Here is a 9,841-nt window from a genome sequence, read left to right on the forward strand (position 1 = left end):
GAAGAAATGGAGGCTCAGAAAGGTTAAGTCACCTGCCAGAGGTCACACAGCAGGGCTGGGACTCCAAGCCAGGCCTCTCTAGTGCCCAAGCCCACACTCTTAACTACCAAGGGATAGATGGAACTAGCCAAGCTCCCTCAGGCCGCTAAGCCCCGTGTCTTCCCCTGAAGTGCCCCTGCCTGCATTTTTCCACTGGCAAACTCCTACTCATTCTTTAAGCCCACCTCACGTCACTTCCTCGGGAATTCCCCCCTGACTGACCCCTCCCACGTCCAGTCTCTCCTTCGGGCTTTCCCAAGCCCCTGCTGAGCCCCCTCATCTCAGCTCTGATATCTGGGCTTGTCACTGTCTGTGCCAGTGCCTGTCCCCTCCACTTCATCCCTCCCCTCAGATCGAGAGCTCCAGCTGACCTGTTGATCCTATCGAGTAGGGATTGCAGCCCTGGAAGCTCAGGTGGGTCAAAGATCCTGGGGCCTGGACCCTTGTTTTGCCTGGTGTATGCAGTGGCCTAGATTACAGCTGCTTGTGTGATCCTGAGCAAGGCCCCGTGTCTCTGTGGACTCAGTTTACCCATCTGTAAAACGGGAGGGTCAGCCTGGAGGCATCTGACGCCTGGGCACTCTGAGGGCCAGGCCTGGCTGGAACCTCACACCATGTGACCAGTGTGTTTGTGGTTCTCGTGATGGAAGCGTGAGTAGCTAGCCACTGCCCACGCCATGGTGGGTCCCGTCACAAGGCCAGTGCCCCTGCCCGGCCCAGCCTGGGTTCCACGTGGTGGCCATAGACTGGGCTGCGAGGCCCTGGCAGAGCTCTGAAGTGAGTCTCGGCTCTGCCATCCCCCTGCCGGGCCTCAGTTCCACCTGCAGAATGGAACAATAGTAACACCCCACAGGGCTGATGTGCTCCGAGGGTTGTCGGAGAGGAGCACAGGGCTGCCCAGCGCGGATGCTCCTAAGGGGCTCCCTATTGTCCTCGGTGCAAAAAGTGTGGGTGCCATGTCACTGCTGGGCACAGGAGGGGGCAGCAGAGGGGGGCCTGAAGGGTCTCAGTCTAGAGAGAACCAGACCAGCGCAGACACCAGCCAGAGCCAAGGCGCCACAGTGGGGGTGAGGCTGGGTCTCCAGGGGTCTTTTGTTCCTGGTGTCATGTTTCTAAGACTCCGGGTCGGTGTTGACAGGTGGGAGCAGGGCGTGAGGACGGCTGCGCAGGATGCAGAGGAGGCCCAGAGGGGCTGGAGGGACAGAGCTTCCTGGATGAGGGGGTGGCACAGAAGAGGGCGCCGGCATGCTCGGTGGCCCAGGAGGTGGCAGCCAGGTTCAGCTGCCCCAATTCCCCGTGCCCCAGAGTCAAGGTCCTGGCTTGGTTTCCCTACTTCCGGGCTGCGGGCCAAGCCTCAGTTTCCCCTCTGTAAACTGTGGAAGGTCCCTGCCTGTGGCCATGGTGGGGGGCCGGGCAGGGTCGGCATGTAAGTCCGGCTCTGGGGCCTGGACGTGGTGCCGGCTCCCCCCCTAACCGGGCTGAGTCCTAGGGGGCGGCCGGCCGCTGGAGGGCTGTCCGCACCACTAGGCCTGGGGGACAGCGGAGCTCACGCCCCCGGGAGAAGAAGAGGCAGACGGTGGGCGACAAGCGCCCGCGAGCCCGCCGTCCGCCCGCAGGTGGCGCCCGAGGCCGCGGTCAGCGCCCCTCGCCGCTCGTGCCCGCCCGTTCCCGCCGCCGTCGGGCCGCGGAGCCCCCGCGAGGGTGGGGGGCGCCGGGGTCGCGCCCCCGCCGGCCGAGGCCAAGGTCAAGGCCGGGGCCCACCGAGGCGCGGGCAGCCGACCGGCACCGTCCCCGCAGCTACCACGCAGGGCCTGGCGACGGAAGCTCCCGAAACCCGCCCCTGTGGCCGCCCGAGCCCGCGGGGGGAGGTCGCCGGGCGTGTGTCCCGGTCCTTGTCGCAGCGGGCGTGCACGGGAGCCCGCGTGGCTGTGTGGATCCACCCGTGTCGTGAGAGGGGCCACGGGTGGGAAGAGAGACGTGTCCGGGCTCGTGTGTCGGCGGGGAGACCTGCGTGTGGTGTGCACGGGTGTGAGCACACGGGTGTGAGTGCACAGTGTGAGTGCCTGGTGTGAGAGCGTGGGTTGGGCTGGGCACTCTGCTGTGACCCTGCTCTCCACCGCTGGCTGGTGCCGGGACAGCACAGGGCCCAGGCTCCAGCTGCCGGCACAGGCCGGGCGGTGCCGCAGAGGTGCGGGGTGTCCCTTCCTGCCCCTCAGCTGGGCTCCTTCTCCTGGAGGACCTCAATGGGAGACGGTCACAACCCTTTTTGAAGGAAATGGAGGTGTGCGTTCGTGTGCATGTAAGAGAGAGAGCAAGAGCTGGGCCTCCCTGCCTCCAGGCCTGGGAGAAGCAAGCCCTGGACACACTGAGCTCTGGGGCTGGCCTGAGGGTGGAGAGGGGACAGCAGAAGGGGGCCGTGGGGGTGGAGCTGTCTCTGTGGAGGCTTTTGAGCCCGAGGACTTTCAGGGCCTCTCCAGCTCCTTCCAGAATCCACACAGCTCACAGGCAGTTGCCCTGAGCTAGGGTCTGCCCGGGGATTGGGGGAGGGGAGAGGGGTTTAGGGAGGAGAGAGGCCCACCCGGTCGATATGTCCAGCAGAGCAGGTAGGACATGTCTTCGTGGCTGCAGGTAGGGGAGGGATGTGGCCAGAGGAGGGGGTGGGGAGCGGGATGGCCTTGAAGGAGCCAGAGCTTGGAGGACCTCGATGCCAGAAAAAAGGAAATTTGGACTTTCTCCCAGAGGGGCCAGGAGAATCTCCCCCTTACCCACCCACCCACCCACCGCACCCCTGCCCCTACCCCAACACACACGAACAAGGGTTCAGAGCAAGGGAGAGGCATGCTGTGTGATCTGGGAGGGCTGCTTCACCTCTCTGAGCTATTTATAAAGCGGGCTTTAGGTAATTGGATTTTGCGTTCCCACAGTATTTTCCCCCTTCTCTTCTGGTAGCAAACCCAGTGCCCACCTCAGAGGACAGGGAGAGAGGGTGTGACCCAGGCCTGGCCAATCAGAGTTCCCCATCCTGACCCGTGACCTTCCTGGCCATAGGCTTGCCTGCTGGGAGGGCCCCCAGGCCGTCACTGCCCCATCCTTTCCTTGGCCTTTGAGCCATGGATCTCTTCCTGACTTTAGCTGGTTCGCATTTTCTCGGTTCTGCAGTCAGGACAGGACTGCGCAGTTCGGAAGTAGTAACGTGCTTCCACGTGTGGCAGCTTCAGTGATGCCGTGTGTGTCCTGCCATTCCCAGCGGGAGCTGCTGCAGGCAGGGAGCGGGGGAAGAGCTGAGGTCGGGAGTCAGACAGGCCTGGGGCCCCTCTGCAGCTCCTCCTGAGTGACCCTGGACAGGTCACTGCCCCACTCTGAGCCTTCGTTTCTGGTGTGTAAAATGGGACAAGTCCTTCCTCTCTTAGGTGGCTGTGAGGACCGAGTCACAGCAATGGTGGGCTGGCTGGAGGGGCGGCAGTGGCTGTCCCAGGAACACCAAGAGAGGGGTGATGGGTGAGCAGGGTTCAGAGCGGGGTGGTGGCGGGGAGAAGGCCCCGCCCCTGACTGAGGAGGGCTGGGCCTTGGGTCAGTGTGGCCACAGTGAGGGGCTGTGGGAATGGGGAGGCAATGGCGGAGGCCGGGGTCCCCACTCTTGCCTTACCCGGATCAAGGGTGGGGGCTTTGCTTTCCCTGGTGGCCTCAGAGCTCCTCCTGCAGCCAGAGGACGAGGAACCAGGAGGATCCAGCAGGAGGGAGGGAGGAGGCAGAGTAACTGCTTGGCCGGACCGGGTGAGGGGGATGCCGTGACAGCTGCACACCCAGGAGGGCTCTGAGCCCCTGTCGCCCAGGGCCCCTGCCAGCACAAGGATCACCAAGCCCACCAGTGAGCACGTGGGTCACATCCGGGTAGCCCATCCCACCCTTCTCAGCCCTTCTCTCTCTCTGGCCACCCAGAGCCCTTCTCTCTGCCCCTTCCTGTCCTAATGGCCTTCAGTCTCTCACACACTCACCACAGGACAGCCAGGCGGCTCTTACACCCACACATGACTCCCAGTTGCCTCTGGACCTGGTCCTGAGTCCCTCACCCACCTCAGGGCCCTGCCTGCCCCTCCCCTTCCCTGTCGCTGTGCCCCATCCTATGTGCTGGGGGACCTGGGGTCTCCTGGGCCTCCCAGCCCCTGAACCCCAGGCCCGAGCAGAGTGGTGGTGGAGGGGATCAGGACTCTCCTCTCTCCTAACTGTCCAGCCATGGGCCCATCCCACCCTCTCTGTGTCTCAGCTTCCTCCTCTCCAGGATGGTACCCACCTCACAGGGGAGCTTTGGGGCATTCAAAGCGTTCAGCACAGGGCCCCGCACGCAGAGGACCAGGCCTGCGTGAGCTATGGTTGTACTGTTATCATCAGTGCCTGTCCCGGGAAGTCCCATCCAGCCTCTTACCCCAGCTCTCCAGGAAGCTGTCCCTGCCACCATCCCCACCAAGGCTAGCTGCCCCCTTCTCTCACCCCAGGCTTTGTTCCCACATGGGCAGAAGGACTGAGTTCTTGGGGCCATCATCACCCACTGGGGCTGCTTGTGTCTCCAGCTGCTCTTCCCGGGAACTCTGACCCGGACAGCGGAGGGAGGGTGGGACGCCTGGCCATGGGGGCAGAGGGCCCTAAGAGAGACCTGGAGACCAAAGAGACACAGGGTTTTCACGTCATTTTCAAATAATGGCAGCTATCAAGAAGACTCCACATGCCCTCCTGGGCAGAGGGAGAAAGACATCTGGGTACCGAGTGGGGTGAAATTTGACTGGAGCAAACCAGCTCAGGCAGGGAGGCGAGCACGAGGCCAGCAGGAGAGAGGTGACAAGATTAAAGGGCCGCTGTTAGCTAGATTCTTTCCAAACGCTTGGGTTTGCATTGTTTTCGTTGTCTAGGTGGATGAAATACGTGCTCTTCTCTCATCATCAGAGAACAAGGGAATGATGACTTCTGTTTCCCACGTCGCTGGTTTTGCATCCTTCTGTCTGCCCTCCCGTCACTGAAGCTGTCAGGTGTTGCTGCTCTGGGAGGTTTATGGGGGAAGGTGGACCGGGGTGGGGGGTGGGTGGCAGGGGGCACTAGACCCACCCCCTTCCTCTGCGCCATCCCTGCTTCCAGCCTGCCTCACCCCACCCCCCACTGGATCAGAGCTCCTTGGGGGCAGGTCCATCTGGGTCTTCCCTGGGCCCTGACCCCCAGCAGGGCCGGGCACAGAGGACGGGCATCAGGGAGGATTTGAGGGATGCTGACTGGCTGGGGGTCAGCGCTTTTCTTTACGCAACAACAGTCATTTATTGAGCACCTGCTGTTGGCCGGGGCCCACGCCGAGCATGGAGAGCGCGGCCTCCAAGGAGCCCCAAGTCTCCAAGGGCCGGATGCTTGTTATGCATTCTTTGATTTCCAGGAGGACAAGAGCTCAGAGCAGGACCTGGTCTCCATGGGGGATGCCAGGAGCCGAGACCTCCAGGGTGAGTGGAGGAGGGTCCCAAAGGGACAGTGTAGACAGAGGGAGTAGCCAAGCAGGGGCAGGTCCGGAAGTGGGAAGGATGTCAGTTTTCCAGGACAAGAAGGCGAGCGTGGAGCCGGGCCTCTGAGAGAGGGTGAGTGTGGGGACCAGGTAGGTGAGGCCCGCAGAAGACAGGGCTGCAGGCCGTGGGAAGGACTTTGTCCTCAGCCCGCGGGGAGAGGCCACTGGAGGGTTTTAAGCAGAGTCGGGTGGGGAGAGATGAGGGACCCAATTGGATCTGGGTTTCTAAAGGCTCCCCTGGCTGCTGCGGGGATGTTGGGAGTCCTGGAGCAGCGAGAGATGGGGGTGCCGGGCCCAGGGGGGAGGCGGTGGAGTGGGGAGAGGTGGTCGCACTGGGGATGTGTTTTGGGATGGGGGTGACAGAACCTGTTGAGGGACCGGATGTAGAGTGATGGGCAGGAGGCCTGAGGGCCTGCCCAGGTTTCTGGCTTGTAAGCCAAGTGGATGGAGGTGCCAACGCTGGGAGGAGGGGCAGCTCGGGGCCCCCAGCCTGCCTGATGGGAGCCCTGGTGACACTTTGGCCACGGGTGTGTGCCGGGCTCTGGGAATAGGGAGCCCTGAGCGGCCCATCGACCTCAGACATCGAGCCATGTGGGCCTCGAGGTGTTTTCTGGTCATTAGAGAAGGTGAGTCCTGGGCAGTGGGCCCGTGGACATGGCCATGGTGGGCTGCTCCGCTCTGCCAGGAGGGCTGATTGTCTTGGGGCCTCTCAGTCCCGCCCAGCCCTGGTCCCAGCCCCTGTCACTCAGGGACACAGGCCCTGTTGTTACAGGAAGAGGAAGGCACTAGGGAAGGAGGAGGGGGCCAGGCCAGGTGGGTTTGCCCAGGCCCCGGGCTCCCTGGTGTCCTGGTCAGGGGAATGGGCCCAGATTCAAAGCCTGCTGGTCCCCGAGAGCCTGGGCCAAAAGCCTGGATTTGGTCCAGCGGAGGCAGAATGTGGTGGGGCAAAGAGCATTGTCTCTGGAGTCAGAGAGACCTGGGTTCGAATTCTGACTCTCCCACTTACTGGCTCTGTATTGGGCAACTGGGCCTCTCTGAGCCTCAGGCTCCTCACCTGTAAAATGGGAATAACAAACCCCCCTGCCTGCTTATAGGGTTGTTGGAAAGACTAAAATTAGAGAACGTGTGTGGAGTGTGTGGCACAGCACACAGTAAGTACTCAATAAATGTTAACTGTTCTTGTTATCAACCTTGGATGCGCCGGTAAATGTTCTGCCTCCGGATCTTTGCACATGCTGTTCCTTCCACTCAGAATGTCCAGGTCCAGTGTGTACCCCTCCTTATCCTTCAATGCCAGATCTGCCCTGGCCGGGGCGGGGCGAGGTGTGAGGAGGGGGGCATGGGAGGCCCAAGGTGGGCCAAGAGACGTGGGGCTCCCCATCAGGGGCCAGGGCCCGAGGGCGTGGACAGTCCTGCCAGGGCCACTGCTCCGTTGGCCCTGGGCTCGGGTCAGTTCCAGGCCTTTCTCCTCAGCCCAAGTGGGACACCCAGTGGGCCTGGCGCTGGGGTTCGAGTGGGAGGAGGGGTTTTATGGCCTCGGTGAGGGGAAGCGGCAGCCGGGCAGGGGGAGGTGGCCTTCCCGGCATCCCAGATCGCGCTTTAATAATTTCTTTCTGAATTAACGTCCACTCGCGCCGTCTTCACTGTTCCAGCTCATTGGAAGATTAAATAAAAACGCACACCCCGCCCCCGATGGAGGGAGACCAACCCTGTTCTTTCCGGCTGGGCTGGCTGCCTGAAGCCGGCGCAGCAAATAAATCTCTCCGAGAAAGCCACTTTGCTCACACGATTCCCACTCGACAGGGCACAGTGGCCCCCGTCCCTCCTTGTTTTATTCAGCTGATAATATTTTATGGTATCAGGAGACCCCCACGGCATTACCGTGTCTTTACAGGCCCGAGGCCCCCCGAGCCCTGGGCCAGGCCCCCCGAGGGAAGCACAGGCTGTCCCCCTCTCCCGAGGGCCCTTCCTGGCTGCAGGCAGCAACGCCAGACACGCGGTGACTGCCCCTGACTCCAGTGCCCAGGCCCGGGCCTCGGTGGGGCTGGAATGGTGGCACTTTGCCTTTGGGTGCCAGGCTTCAGGGACCCTACCCAGGGAGGCTCATGAGTCAGTGAGGCATCACTCATTCATTCACTCACTCAACAAATATGTATTGTGCGCCTTCTCTGTGCCAGAATCTGGGAAGAAGGGGTGACGAGACGGACAGACGGACAGACAGCTTCCTGCCCTCCCGGGGTCCCAGCCTTGCCTCCTGTGTCTTACTGCACCACCTGACCAAGCTCTCCTGCTCTTGGACCATTTTCTCGGATTCAGGCAATTTCTTTTTTCCATTTGGTTTTTATTTCATATGGATTATCAAGGACAGAAGCCACGATAGTAATTAATAATATGTAGAAATATTAGAAGCAGATAGAGTATTCTACAAATAAGTGAAGACAAGTCTTCACATCAAAGAGGCACAGGATTGGATAATGACCCTGAAAAATCCGTCCATCTTGGGGTCTGGAGAGAAAGTCAGACAGCCTTAAGATATTAATTACTACTTCAATGTTTGTGATTTTTTCCCTATTATTCTTTTCAGGTGCCTCTTTACACTAGTATCAGTTAGACTTGTTATATTAATAACTTTCCCACACAGACTAAGTTCTTTGAGTTTGTAAATCATATCTTTCTGAGTTCAACCTGGATCACTAGAGTATTTTGTATCCACTAGGGCTTAATAAATGTTATGTAAATAAAGATTTGGTTCTGATTTCTTCAAAACGTTTCTCGTTTTAAAAATTTTCTAAAGAACATTTTATTTTATTTATTTTTTAAAGATTTTATTTTTCCTTTTTCTCCCCAAAGCCCCCCAGTACATAGTTGTGTATTTTTAGTTGTGGGTCCTTCTAGTTGTAGCATGTGGGACGCTGCCTCAGCAGGGCCTGATGAGCGGTGCCATGTCTGCACCCAGGATTCGAATTGGCGAAACCCTGGGCCCCCGAAGCACAGCATGCGAACTTAACCACTTGGCCATGGGGCCGGCCCCAAGAACATTTTATTTTGAAGTTCATTATAGACATACAGGAAGTTGCAAAAATAGCACGGAGAGTCCAGGGTACCCTTCATCCAGCTTCCCCCAAAGGTAATATCTTGCATAGCTGTGATCCAGGGTCAAGGCCAGGAAATGACATTGGTACAGCCCTGCTCGGGAAACACAGCCTAATTCAGATTTCACCAGGTCTTACGTGTTCTCATTTCTGTGTGTTTCTGCGCAGTTTAATCCTCTGTACAGACACTATATTCGTTGACTCAGACATATTTCACAACTGTTTTTATTTTCCCTACTTTTGAGGGGAGGTGTAACTTTCATAGTGTAAGTGCACAGGGCTTAAGTGTACAAGGGTGACCACGCCCCAGATGGTCCGGCCACTCTGAAGTCTGGTGGCGTGGGGTGGTTTTGCCTGTTCTTGAACTTCCCGTAACAGTTGGTGCTGTCCTGAGCCTGGAGTCTTTTGGAGGCTGAAGTCTGGGAGGTTCTCGTGGGCACCATCCGCCAGGGGGGGTGATGTGGTTATTTTACAGCTGGCATTGATCATGGCTGGGGAACCTGTGTTGAGTCCATTCATTCCACGAAGGTCTGTGGGCTCTGTTTGGGGAAGGAATGGGCAAGGCAGGGTAGGCAAGTGTGAGCAAGTTGAGGACTGGATAGTTTGAATGCTTTCAAATGGTCTTTATTTGCTCCCGTGCCTCATTTCTGCTCGGCACCCCTAGACTGATCGTACCTGCCTTGCAGAGTCCGGGCACCTTCAGCATCCCCACACAGTGGCGATGTCAGGAGGGAGCGTGGGCAACACGTGACAGGGCCGTGATTGCATTCGTTGTGGGCCTGCTCTGATCCAGGCACTGGCAGGTGCTGGGGACAACGGGGGCCAGACAGGCAAGGGTCTTGTCTTCCCTGGGCTGCCCTCGAGTGAGCCCCGGACTCTCAGACTTTGTGGTGGGAGGTGGTTAAACATCCCTTGTTATGGGCTAAAATGCGTCCCCCTCACATTCGTATGCTGGACACGAATGTATCCCCCGTCCGTCAGAATGTGACTGTATTTGCAGAGAGGGTCTTTAAAGAGGTGACTCAGTTAAAATGAGGTCAGTGGAGTGGGCCCTGATCCAAGAGGACTGGTGTCCTTATAAGAAGAGGACACTGGGACCCACACAGAGGGACAGCTGTGTGAGGACACAGGAAGGAGGTGGCCCTTTACAAGCCAAGGAGAGAGGCCTCGGAAG

The 9,841-nt window shown here is 59.2% G+C and overlaps 1 long non-coding RNA gene across 1 annotated transcript; it reads left to right on the forward strand.

Moving 5' to 3' along the window:
- The first annotated feature begins 2,728 nt into the window (after window positions 1–2,728).
- Window positions 2,729–8,317, forward strand: LOC138920697 (uncharacterized). The gene is made up of 2 exons (XR_011432353.1): window positions 2,729–3,907; window positions 4,944–8,317. It is a non-coding gene; the product is annotated as an uncharacterized lncRNA (long non-coding RNA).
- The last annotated feature ends 1,524 nt before the right edge of the window (window positions 8,318–9,841 follow it).

The sequence above is a fragment of the Equus caballus genome, chromosome 25 (genome assembly GCF_041296265.1).
Source record: "Equus caballus isolate H_3958 breed thoroughbred chromosome 25, TB-T2T, whole genome shotgun sequence".
NCBI lineage: Eukaryota > Metazoa > Chordata > Mammalia > Perissodactyla > Equidae > Equus > Equus caballus.